Genomic DNA, 13,624 nt, shown 5'->3' with positions numbered 1-13,624 from the left:
ACAAGTATCTATTAGAAACGCATATTAATCGAGCTAAACAAAGCTAACCAAGTACCAATCAAAACAAAGAATTAGGAGTTCATTTTTTATGCACAACATCATGGGTTAGTCTACAGCAATCATACAAAAATTGGTGGTTAAATTCTGTTCCTAAAGTTTTAAACGAAATTAATTTGCAAAATCTATCAAAACCGAAAGAAACATGAACATACCAAAGCAAATGATTTATTAAAAATAACAAACTAATTTCTAAAAATATACAAAAAATATCACAATTATGTACACACATAAAGCTATCTAAAACATATTTTTATTGTTTTTTTATTTCGATTAAAACTGGATTATGAGCTAAAAGTTAGTAACGAAACAAAATCCTTAAAGAAAAGAAATCTGCCTAGTAAACAGGGGTGTAGTAGCAAAGTTAGCATGAACTGGAATCTAGTTAATACGCATTTGGGCCCAGATTCAGGGGGGTGTGGAGAGCATTTCGCTGGGCCTAGTCCACTATTACCCATTCTATTTTTTTTATTTGGTTTTTATTACTAAACATATGAATTATGTTTATACTATGGTTCACATGGGAAAATAACGTGACATGCATGCAATGATGATATCAATTGGTCATGGAAAATTTAAATGAAGGGAGGGCAAAGAGTAAATTCTTCCAATCACCACCTGCCACGACTTGCTTCCAATTATTTGAATACAGACAAAAAGTGAAGAAGATATTTGCATGGACCAATTAGCAAACAATACGTGCGCCACATGTGACTGTTACGTGAAACAAACCTCACCGCCGGAGGGACTATTCACTCATCTTCTCCGGCGGCGCCCCTTGGCCGGAGATAAAGAAAAAATCCAGAAACTAAAAACTCCAACATCGTTCTACTCGGCTTTCCGCTCTCATTCCGGATCTAATCTCAATTGAGACAAAGAACACTCTCAAAGTCCTAACCGGAGAAGATAAGCTAAGCCTTAGGTCATCGGATTTTACAAGATCTAGCCTTAAACTATCCTGAACAACCAATTGCGATCCACAGCATTAAGATATAGCGGTTTTACTTCAAAAACGTAGGCATACTTTCAGTTATGGGAATCAGAACTTGCACGAACAAAAAGCAACAGAGATCCACAATACGAACCCTAACATGGCAACTACAAGTCTATAGCGCTTAAAAAGATTCAGAGATCGCACCTGAGAGAATTTATCGTTTCCAGAAAGCTCTCCTATGCTCCGTTGTTCTTGATATGAGCAGTGATGATTCCCGTCGGTGCGAACCGTTTCGTTTTGCTTTCTTTGATTATGGCGGTTGATAGTGATTGTTTGGCGTTGGTTTGATGATGGTGAAGGTTGCGTGCTACCGATGATGGTGGAAGAATGATGATGTTGATCGATGGAGATTCTCGAAGGTTGATGGTGAAGGCGTTTACGGTGGTGACGGCGGTGGTTGAAGTTTGTGATGGTGGAAGAGTCGCTGGTGGTGTGTGGCGGTGGCTTTGGATGAAGTTTGTTACAAAATGTAACAAACTTTTGAAGGTGATTGGTAGCGAGAGAGAGTGAACCGAGAGAGAGAGAAGAGTGAGTGTGGAAAAATGAGTGTGTGTTGTGTGAATTGTGAAGGGTTTTGATACTTATATGCTGGTGTATATGGTTTATGGTGAGGATGAGTGTAGTGGATGATTGCTCAACTTAATGCACAAGTTTTGTCCAATTGGAGTAAGTTCTGTGTAAACTTTTATTCTCAGGATATTGCATGGCTACTTGGAGAGGAATGCATGTTGCAAGTCGATACCATGTGTGGTGTGGTTCGTGCTACAGCAAATTCAAAAGGACCTTGCCGTGACCGAAATGCCCGAGGTGGTGACTTTAAAGCTCCCTATTTTGACAAGCACATGACCAAAATTAATGATCCTTAGTTCAACGGGTAGAGGACATGGAGTAGAAGAGTATTGATGTTGAGGGCTGCTTAAAATAAAACTTGGAGGTGGGAGAAAGAATGATTGAAACATGGTGGAGTAAGGCTACATGAGGCATGCGTGTGACTTATCTCTGGCCTGGTGTCTCGTCCGAAACATAACTTGGTAGGAGCGTGACTTTGAGTCTTTGTAGTTTGTTCATCACACGTTCAAAATTAATGATCTTGAATCCATTAGATAGAGGGCATAGCAAGGAGTAATTTTACACCAATATTGTTCAAAATGGAGACTCGTGGAGGGAGAAAATTGAACTTGAATTCATCCCACCATGTGTTCGATCAAATGACGCACATGACTTGGAATTCTGGCCTGACTGGACGCGTGATATGAGCTTTGCGAGGGGCCTGACTTTGAAGACTCATAATTGATTCAGTATTCACTCAATCGATTCAATTCTTGTTTCAATGTGTAGGGGACATGGCAAAGAATGGAAGCATACCAAGTTTGCTTCCATGGCATTTTTGTAGAGCTCTAAAATTAGCTTGAGATTTGGCATACCACGTGCTTGATGAAATGCCAGGTCATGACTTGGCCTATGACTTGGATCATGACTTAAGCTGAATGGGTTTTCAGGAACTTCAAACCAAATTAACTCTTCATACAATCTTCAAATGAAAAAGTGTCCAACTACAAAGTTGTTCTCCTCCATGAGAGGAACAACTTTGATGTTGGAAATTTCTTCAAAAAATGTCATTTGCCACGTGTAAACTGATGGTGAAGTGGACTGCTTGCCAAGCTTTTAAGATGCCGAAATTTTCCTAAGTGTCGAAACCTTTCCTTTTTTTGATTATTTTCTATTTTTGGCAACTTTTGTCAAACTCCCGATTTTATTCGTTCCTTGACTTTTCTTGACTGATTTTCTACCAAAAGTCAATATCTGAATAAATCTTCTGATTTTGACCCAAAAATCAACTGTTCCGATTTTTCCGACTATTGATGAAATTCCCGATTAAATCTCTTTCATTCACATCCAGTCAAACAAACACATCCACACAGTCAGTATGAGAAGTTATCCACACATAGAAGCCACTTCTGATTAAATGTTGACCAGAAAGTCAACTGGTTGACTTTTGGTCAAAGAAAACCTGATTTAAAGAACTAGATGATTTGCAAGCTTGCACTCTTCCGATCAATGCCCTGATTTGAAGCAGAGAGACACCCCAATCCAGGAGGGCTTTAATGAACATAGAGCCACATGATTATACCTCAGTCTCCTTATACTCTGATCAAAATTCTTTGCCACAGAGCTATCCCTTGCTAGTCTCTAGTTAATACCAATGATATGAATGCATGGGTATGGATTATGACCTAAGTGATGTATGTACATGAATGTAAAGCCTAAGCCAGTTAGAAGTAAAGGGGTAGGACAAATTTGGGGTATGACACATGTGGACAATAATGATGTGACAAAAGTGAATGCTGGATCATCTTCAGGAAAGGAGATGGATGAGATTTTGAAGCTTATCAAGATGAGTGATTATAAGATTGTGGATCAGTTGCATCGTACTCCGTACAAGATCTCTATAATGGAGCTGCTGACGAGTTCTCCCGCTCATAGAGATTCTTTGATGAAGATACTTGATCAAGCCTTTGTGGATCATGATGTGACGCTGGATCAGTTTAATGGGGTTGTGAGTAATATCACTGCATGTAACAATCTGAGCTTCAGTGATGAAGATTTGCCTGAGGAAGGAAGAAATCATAATTTGGCCTTGCACATCTCTGTCAGTTGCAAAGAGGACTCAATGTCCAATGTGTTGATCGATACTGGCTCATCTCTGAATGTCATGCCAAAATCCACTCTTACTAAGCTGTCTTATGGTGGTACACCAATGAGATTCAGCAATGTGATTGTCAAAGCTTTTGACGGATCGAAGAAATCAGTGGTTGGAGAGGTTGATTTGCCTATTGGTATTGGACCATTTGTCTTCAAGATTACTTTTCAAGTGATGGACATCTTCCCTGCATACAGTTGCTTATTGGGACGCCCATGGATCCATGAGGCTGGGGCAGTTACTTCGACTCTCCACCAAAAGTTGAAATTTGTGAAAGATGGAAAGATGGTTGTTGTGAATGGAGAACAAGCTTTGTTGATTAGTCATCTCTCTTCGTTCCGTACCATAGAGGCTGATGAAGTAGTCATTGGAACTGCATTCCAAGCCCTGTCTGTTAATGATGAATTCAAAAAGGATGAAGCTTCCATTGCCTCCTTCAAAGATGCTCAACTGGTAGTTCATAATGGACATTCAGGAGTATGGGGACAAGTGGTGAGTCTGCAAGAGAACAAGAATAGAGCTGGTCTGGGATTTTCTGCCTCAGACAAGTCCGTGATGAAGCCTGAATCTGCTTTTCGTCCTTATCAGGAGATGTTCCATAGTGCTGGGTTTCTACATCCGACTCTTCCAGAAGTGAACGCTATTGTTGAAGACGAATCAGAGCCAGAAGTGCCAAGCTTTGTGACCCATGGAAAGATGATTAAGAACTGGATCACCATTGACATTCCTGAGTGTACTCATGCTTTAAAGTAATTTGCTTTTATGTTTTTCAAAAATCCTTTCATTCTGCCCAAGATGAAAGTGAAGTTGTTGGGCCATTTTCTGTTTGTTTTAAACATTAAAATCATCAATAAAAGTCATTTTGTTTCTGCATATACATGTTTTTTATCTTTTTGCTTTTTCTGGAAAGTGGTAACACAAAAAACCTTAAAAAATGTTTTCATAATCTGCACGATTACATGTTTGCATATATCTCTCCTTTTTTCTGAAATAATAATCACTTGTGCAGATTAATCATTAAAACCAATGAAAGTAATGACCCTGCACCCTCTCCTAACTTCGAGTGTCCTGTGTATGAGGCGGAAGAAGAGAGTGATGAATGTATTCCTGATGAGATTTCCCGACTGCTTGAGAACGAGGAAGACACCATTCAGCCATATAAAGAGCCGTTAGAAGTCATCAACTTGGGTTCTGAAGAAGATAAGAAAGAAGTCAAGATTGGGGCGCTGCTTGGTCAAGATGTTAAGAAGAGGATGGTAGAGCTTCTTAAAGAGTATGTTGACATTTTTGCGTGGTCCTACCAAGATATGCCTGGGTTGGACACAGATATTGTGGAGCATCGTTTGCCGTTGAAACCAGAATGTCCTCCTGTCAAGCAAAAGCTAAGAAGAAGTCATCCTGATATGGCGGAAAAGATTAAGAATGAGGTCTTGAAGCAGATTGACGCAGGTTTCCTTGTCACTTCTGTATATCCTCAATGGATTGCCAATATTGTGCCTGTTCCGAAGAAAGACAGAAAAGTTCGCATGTGCGTTGATTATAGAGATTTGAACAAAGCCAGTCCGAAAGATGATTTTCCTTTACCTCACATTGACATGTTGGTAGATAGTACGGCAAAGTTTGAGGTTTTCTCCTTCATGGATGGTTTTTTAGGATACAATCAAATTAAGATGGCACCTGAAGACATGGAAAAGACAACCTTTATTACGCCATGGGGGACATTCTGTTACAATGTGATGCCTTTTGGTTTGAAGAATGCTGGCGCGACGTATCAAAGGGCCATGACCACTCTTTTCCATGATATGATGCACAAAGAAATTGAGGTTTATGTGGATGACATGATTGCCAAATCCCAGTCAGAGGAAGGGCACATGGAGGATCTGTTAAAGTTGTTTCAGCGTTTGAGAAAGTATCGTCTCCGCTTAAATCCAAATAAATGCACTTTTGGTGTCCGTTCTGGAAAATTATTGGGTTTCATTGTCAGTCAGAGAGGAATTGAAGTAGATCCTGATAAAGTCAAAGCAATTCAGGAAATGCCAGCACCAAAGACTGAGAAACAAGTGAGAGGTTTCCTCGGACATTTGAATTATATCTCCAGGTTCATTTCCAAAATGACTGCTACCTGTGAGCCAATCTTCAAGTTGTTAAAGAAAAATCAGGGATGTGTGTGGAATGAAGATTGTCAGAAAGCTTTTGACAACATCAAAGAATATCTGCTTGAACCTCCCATTCTGCTCCCTCCAGCTGAGGGAAGGCCTTTGATTATGTACCTCATAGTGCTTGAAAATTCAATGGGATGTGTGTTGGGTCAGCATGACGAGTCTGGTCGAAAAGAGTATGCAATATACTACCTTAGCAAAAAGTTTACCGAGTGCGAAACAAGATACTCGCTGCTTGAGAAAACTTGCTGTGCTTTGGTGTGGGCTGCTCGCCGACTAAGACAGTATATGTTGAACCACACCACCCTATTGATTTCCAAAATGGATCCAATTAAGTATGTATTTGAGAAACCTGCATTAACTGGAAGGATCGCTCGCTGGCAAATGATGTTATCAGAATATGATATTGAATATCGAGCTCAGAAAGCTGTGAAAGGAAGTGTGTTGGCAGAGTACCTCGCTCACCAACCAATTGATGATCGTCAATCTATCAGAATGGACTTCCCAGATGAAGATATAATGTATTTGAGAGCTCAAGATTGGGATGAACCATTGCCAGAAGAAGGACCAGATCCTGAATCCAAGTGGGGTTTAATTTTTGATGGAGCTTCTAACATTCATGGCCATGGAATTGGCGCCATTATTGTTACTCCACATGGGTCACATGTACCTTTCACTGCAAGGATATGTTTTGATTGCACAAATAATATTACTGAGTATGAAGCTTGCATCATGGGGCTTGAAGAGGCCATTAATCTGAGAATTAAGATTCTTGATGTTTATGGAGATTCTGCGCTTGTGATTAATCAGATTAATGGAGAATGGGAAACTCGTCATCCTGGCTTGATCCCTTACAAAGATTACGCCAGAAGGCTGTTGACGTTCTTTAACAAAGTTGAATTCCACCACATCCCTCGAGATGAGAATCAGATGGCTGATGCTTTAGCCACATTGTCCTCCATGTACAAAGTGAACTTCCATAATGAGGAACCTCAGATTACGATCAGGCGTCTTGATAGACCTGCTCATGTATTTGCAGTTGAGGAATCAATAGATGAAAAGCCTTGGTACTTCGATATTAAACACTTCCTTCAGACTCAAGAGTACCCACTTGGGGCATCAAATAAGAATAAGAAAACTTTGAGGAGATTGGCTGGCGGTTTCTTCATCAATGCTGATGTTTTGTATAAAAGGAATTATGACATGGTTTTGCTCAGATGCGTGGATAGACACGAAGCAGACATGTTGATGCATGAAATCCATGAAGGTTCTTTTGGTACTCATGCCAATGGACATTCAGTGGCTAAAAAGATGCTTAGAGCAGGTTACTATTGGCTGACAATGGAATCTGATTGCTACAAGTTTGTAAAGAAGTGTCAAAAGTGTCAAGTGTATGCTGACAAGATTCATGTGCCTCCGACACTTCTCAATGTTATTTCCTCTCCATGGCCTTTCTCTATGTGGGGTATTGATATGATTGGCATGATTGAACCCAAGGCTTCGAACGGACATCGATTCATCCTGGTAGCAATCGATTACTTTACCAAGTGGGTAGAAGCTGCTTCATATGCTAATGTAACAAAGCAAGTTGTGGTCAGATTTATCAAGAATAATATCATCTGTAGATATGGTGTACCGAGCAAGATCATTACTGATAATGGCTCAAATCTGAACAACAACATGAAGAGAGAATTGTGTGAAAGTTTCAAAATTGAACACCACAACTCTTCGCCTTATAGGCCAAAGATGAATGGAGCTGTTGAAGCAGCAAATAAGAATATTAAGAAGATTGTGCAAAAGATGGTTGTTACGTACAAGGACTGGCATGAGATGCTCCCATTTGCTTTGCATGGGTACCGTACATCTATTCGTACTTCAACCGGGGCAACCCCCTTTTCTTTGGTTTACGGTATGGAAGCAGTGCTCCCCATTGAGGTTGAGATTCCATCGTTGAGAGTTTTAATGGAAACCAAGTTATTTGAGGCTGAGTGGTGTCAGAGCAGGTTTGATCAATTGAATTTGATAGAAGAAAAGAGAATGACGGCTTTATGCCATGGTCAGTTGTACCAGAAAAGAATGAAGAAAGCATTTGATAAGAAGGTTCGACCTCGTATATTCAGAGAAGGTGACCTCGTGCTCAAAAGGATCTTGTCTTTCACCTCCGATTCAAGGGGCAAGTGGACTCCTAATTTTGAAGGACCGTATGTTGTTAAGAAAGCCTTCTCAAGCGGTGCATTAATTCTTGCAACTATGGACGGAGAAGAGCTCCCACGTCCCGTGAATGCTGATGTAGTCAAGAAATACTTCGCCTAAAATAATAAAAGAACAGCTCGCTAAGTTGAAAACCCGAAAGGGCGGCTTAGGCAAAAAAGAGCGTCTCGGTGGATTGAAAACCCGAAAGGGCGGTCCAGGCAAAAATTAGAGACATAAACAGAATAAAATACCCGGTGGACTGAAAACCCGAAAGGGCGGTCCAGGCAAAAGTTAGGGATTCATGGCAAGTAACTACATCAGACAAGACATGATCATCAGCAGACATCTGTTTATCATGAGAAGTTCAACACATTTCAACGGAAGCCTTTGCTCAGGAATTCCAAGTTGAGAGAAAGGACGGGGTCATTACATTTCAATGTACCTTTTCCACAAAATTACCACTTTCCAAACTTTGTAATAACTTATGGGGTCTTGCCTTTTGCAGGCTACCATTCTATTAAAAAAGTTTGAGCCTTTACCTTTTATTGGCAATCTTATTTCTTTCATATCTCTCAAAATATCATTTATTGTTGATAGTAATTTTTGAAACAAAAAGAAAATTGATCTCAACAAAATCCTTTTTTTTGAAATATATAAAAGGAAGTTTTACTTTGATTCATGAGTGCATTACAAGGAATGGATATGTTGATGTATTCATATACAAAAGGGGAAGAATGTGTTCCACTCAATGCACCTTTGACCTGGTTCGAATATGGTGTAGAACTCAACTGTTTTGTTCTCTCATCTCCAATGTTCCATAGTGTAGGGTAGCATTTATTCTAATGCCATCAAAAGATTGTTATAGCAGTTTCTGCTCTGGTGTTCAGCTTGAGACATGCTTGATTATGTTATCTTCGTACTCCATCTCTGGAGTTAAATCTTGTGTTAACTTTTGGCAGCATATGCATCATTAACATGCATCAAAAACAGTCATACATTCACATTTGCTATCATGAAGTTTACTGTCAAACAGATCGCTCTTTCATTTAGAGTGTCTTAAGCAGAAAAAGCTCACTTTCCTTGAAAATCCCCACTGAATTTGTTTCTCTATGGATAATATGTTTCAGTTGTTCTGTTCAGATGTCTGCGAACAGAAGACTAGTGAGTTTCTCCCTCACTTGGTCCAGTCTTTTTTGGCAACTTCTTTCCATCTGGTCATGGATTGAACTTTGGTCGCTGGATGATGAATGTTGAGATTATGCATTTGTGTTTGCATCCTCAAATCATTGAAAAAAAATTGTTGATTGCTCTTCACCGTCATTGGTACAAAGGGGCATTTCTTCATATCATCAGTGGAACGATGGTATATTTTATCGTCAATGGCACGGCGATATATCTCTTTTCTACCTCCAGTGGAACGTTGGTAGTTCACCTTCAGTAGAACGATGGTGTATCTTGTTATCTTGTTTCATCGTCAGTGGTACGTCGATGTATTTCTCTTGTCTACTCCCAGTGGAACGTTGGTAGCTCACCTTCAGTGGAACGATGGTGTATCTTGTTATCTTATTTTATCGTCAGTGGTACGTCGATGTATATTTTCTCATATCATCAGTGGAACGATGGTATATTTTATCGTCAATGGCACGACGATATATCTCTTTTCTACCTCCAGTGGAACGTTGGTAGCTCACCTTCAGTGGAACGATGGTGTATCTTGTTATCTTGTTTTATCGTCAGTGGTACGGTGATATATCTCTTTCCTACCTCCAGTGGAACGTTGGTAGTTCACCTTCAGTGGAACGATGGTGTATCTTGTTATCATGTTTTATCGTCAGTGGTACGGCGATATATCTCTTTCCTACCTCCAGTGGAACGTTGGTATCTCACCTTCAGTGGAACGACGGTGTATTTGGTTATCTTCATCGTCAGTGGCACGGCGATATATCTCTTGTCTACCTCCAGTGGAACGTTGGTAGTTCACCTTCAGTGGAACGTTGGTGTATGTTATCTTCATCGTCAGTGGTACGTCGATGTATTTCTTTTTATACCTTCAGTGGAACAATGGTATATGTTATCGTCAATGGCACGGCGGTACATCTCTTTTCTACCTCCAGTGGAACGTTGGTAGTTCACCTTCAGTGGAACGTTGGTGTACGTTATCTTCATCGTCAGTGGTACGTCGATGTATTTCTCTTCTCACCTTCAGTGGAACGTTGGTGTATGTTATCTTCATCGTCAATGGTACGTCGATGCATTTCTATCATCAGTAGAACGATGGTGTGTTCTCTGTTAATGAAAGATGGGTATTCTGATTCTCTAGTAAAAGGTGATATACTTTCTCATCCCCAGTGAAAGAGGATGCATATTTCTCATCCCCAGTGAAAGAGGATGCATATCTTATGATTCCCCAGTGAAAGAGGATGCATATTTTCTCATCCCCAGTGAAAGAGGATGCCCCCTTTTCTCACCCTAGTGAAAGGTGATGCTTTAACCTCTCTGGTGCGAAATGTCTTCCCCAGTGAAGTTTCTTTTCCCAGCAAAGTTTCGTTTCTCCAACAAAGTCTTGTTTCCCCATTGGAGTTCTTCCCACAAGACATGTGCTTTCCCCAGTGGAGTTCTTTTTCTCCCCAATGTTGTTTCATCATCATATACATTCATTAAAAATTGCATTGCATCTTAGGTTCAAAAATTGCGTGTTTTATATATTTAAGTCTCTTCAATCTCCTCGAAACGAAGATTTTCAATCATCGTATTTCCGGATCAAAGAAACTTAAATAGGGGCATCTGTCATACCCCAATTTTTGACCCTAAGATCATACATCAATTGCATATTAATCATTAATCAAGAGCACCAATATGAGGCTCTATCTTTGATATTGTGATTATCTCTAAGGGGAATCATCAAGCACTTTTAGCTTTTTATTTGTTCATACTAACCAAAATCAAAAAATATATGTGTTTTGTCTCTTTTGTTTATATTTTACAGGTAAAAGATCGGGCAAAAATCAAAACAGTGCAAGAAAACAATTTTTGAAAATTTGAAGGTGGAAATCGATTTACCCCTGTGGGAAATCGATTTCCTGTGCGCAAAATTCAAAAAAATATAAGGAGGGAAGCTTGACATCATTTTGGCACCTTTTTATTTGATCACTTTACCAATTTTCCACCTCATCAAAATTAACTCCTTCATTAAACCCACTTAAACATCATTTCACCATTTAAATCCCACTTTAATTACCAATTTAATTACCAAACACAAAAAGACCAATTTGCCACTACTCTTGCTCCAATTCTATAAATAGAGACCTCTACTCTCTCATTTCTCAAGCTTTGAGAGCCAAAAAACCCCTTGCAATTTCTCTCCTCATCCCTACCAAATTCACCAAAGCTCCTTATTCTTTCATAAAGTTTGTGAGTCACACCTTGAACCTCACAAACTTTGAGCTAAACCACCATCCATTTCACTCTTTTCTTCTTCAATTGTTGAGAGATCAAGATTTGTGTTGGTGATTATTGAAGTGGATCTATGTTTTGTTCAAGAATTGGTAATTTTCATCATCCTTTTCCATCTACCATAATGTGATTCTTTGTTGTTTGTATTCAATGCATCTTTGATGCTATATTGGTCCTATTTGATGGTGATTTGATGGAAAATTCGTGCTCCAATGGATATGTGATCATAAGGTGTTTGTATGTTTGCCTAAATCAAGTTTCAAAGTTCATAATGCTGTTTTTTTGAAAACTGTGCGCAGGAAATCGATTTCCTACAGAGGGAAATCGATTTCCACTCTGTTTTTTGCGCCAGATCTGAATTCTGCAGGCAGGAAATCGATTTCCTACAGAGGTAAATCGATTTCCAGTGAGGCAGAATGCTTGTTTTTGGTTCTAACTCTTCTTCTACTCCATTCTTTTGATATTTTCTTGGAATCACAAACTAGAGGCCTAATTTCTCTCTAATTTCAATGGACTTAGGGCGTCGATAGGATGAGAATCCAAATCCGCAAAATTATGTGATTGAAATTATGGATGAAAGGAGCTTTTAATGTGGTTCCATCTTTTGTTTCTCTTTATTTTGATCGATGAAAGTCTTAATACTTTGAGAATTCTTATGGATTCTTGGTAAAGACTAGATCACTCACCATTTTTCTTTTCGTGCGGTATTGCTTTCGGAGAATGATCTACATATCATTCCTCTCGCATGCATTAGCACATAAAGTTTTGACCGGCCTCGTTGTAGGGTGATTTCTACATAAATCACTTGGCGATCTGCTTAACATATGTGTCCCGAATCAAAAAGATCAAACATGGAAGAGAATTGTATGCGGTTGATTTAAGACTTATGAGGGTTTATCGTGTAGTCGCTATGATTTTATCAAGCTTCTGATAAATGTTCATTGAATTTAAATCCGAGTACATCCTTCACTCACCATCGATCTTTATTACTAACTTTGATAACATACTTGACAAGTTTCAAGATGGTTATCTTTAACATCTAACAACTGACTTTAATTTTCGCACCTTATTATACCGCTCTTTATATTTCTCGCTTTATCGCTTTATTTTATCATTTCATCATATTTACATTCCGCTATTTTCTCTTTGTCCATTTGGACATATGTTTATGTTTCCGCCATTTTCTCTTTGTCCACTTGGACCATACTTTACTTTTATGCTAAAACACTAATAATCAACAAAAATCTAAAAAACTCTTAAGGCTCTCTTTTGGACTATTGGTTACTATCCCTAGCATTTTGGAGATTCGGACTTATGGACTTAGCGCCTCTGGACCCTTATTCTGTTAATTACTCTGCTGTTATTCTGTCTGTCTGGCATTGGATTGTTGTCTGTTTATGTGTGCAGGTATTTCCTTGAAAGCCCTTGATGGTTAATTGCAAGGCATTGATATAAGGATTTTACCCGAAAACAGCCGTTACTCTGCCCGATTTTCGCCAGAATTTTAATGTGCTTAATGCAAAGTGGTGCTAAGATAATAAATTCATCTGGATCCCCAAGTGATAATGTTGGTTTAGTATTTGATAGTCCAAAGGATGGGAAATCTACCTTGACTCACAATGTCAAGTGTAACACCCCATAAAATTCTTTATTTAATTTAATTAATTTTTGGATTAAATATTAGAATTATTTGAGTTAACTGAGAAAAATGGAAATAATGAGGCTAATGGGCCAGTGTCGCTTGTAGTAGAAGGGGGGGTGTCAGTGGTGAAGCCCATTACTAATGATAAGCTTATTTTCATAAAATAGAAGGAGTTGTGGAATAGAGAGAGTTACAGCATTTGGGAAAAGAAGTCTGAACGTGAAAAGAGGAGAAGAGCGAAGAAGTGCGACGCGAGGAAGAGCGAAGAATCAACCTTCAGGTAAGGGGGGACTCTTCCGTTTATCTTCTATTATGGGATTATAGGTAGTATGATAGAATTTGATCGTGTTATTCGTATCAATTGGGTTGTGCTTAGGTTGTAGAAATGTTAGGTTTTGGGAGGATTGATGCATAATGATTATATT

The sequence above is a fragment of the Vicia villosa genome, linkage group LG6, assembly GCF_029867415.1.
Source record: "Vicia villosa cultivar HV-30 ecotype Madison, WI linkage group LG6, Vvil1.0, whole genome shotgun sequence".
Lineage (NCBI taxonomy): Eukaryota > Viridiplantae > Streptophyta > Magnoliopsida > Fabales > Fabaceae > Vicia > Vicia villosa.
Note: the sequence above shows the minus strand (reverse complement) of the source record.